Genomic DNA, 457 nt, shown 5'->3' on the forward strand with positions numbered 1-457 from the left:
GGCCGCTTGTTGGAGTGAAGAGGATCGGGATCAGGATCTACTGTCAACACAGAGAACTCAGCTTTTTGTTGATGTGATGAAAACACTCTGCACGGAAACACATTCCTGGTGGGAGTGACCACTGGCGATCTCCTCCGCGTCTATCTATTCTGCATCTAGCTTAAGGCAAGACCCAAATTCTGGGGGTCCCTGGAACAAAATATTTTGAGATGGGGCCTGCGGGTCCGCGGCCAAATACATATAATTTGTGGGGTCCTTATAACCATTGATATAGGCCGATTCTACAAAAATGTCTTCTAAATCCTATAAACAGTTTTCTGAAAAGAAAAAAAAAGAAAAAAAAAACTTATGTTGCTATATCAGTGGTTCTCAAACTTTGTCATGTCAAGGAGGACCACCAAAAAATGATATGTAGGCTATGTGGCCGCGACGTCGACCCCCATCTCAAAATATTTTG

The sequence above is a fragment of the Nannobrachium achirus genome (assembly GCF_963921795.1).
Source record: "Nannobrachium achirus genome assembly, chromosome: 3".
NCBI classification, from domain to species: Eukaryota; Metazoa; Chordata; class Actinopteri; order Myctophiformes; family Myctophidae; genus Nannobrachium; species Nannobrachium achirus.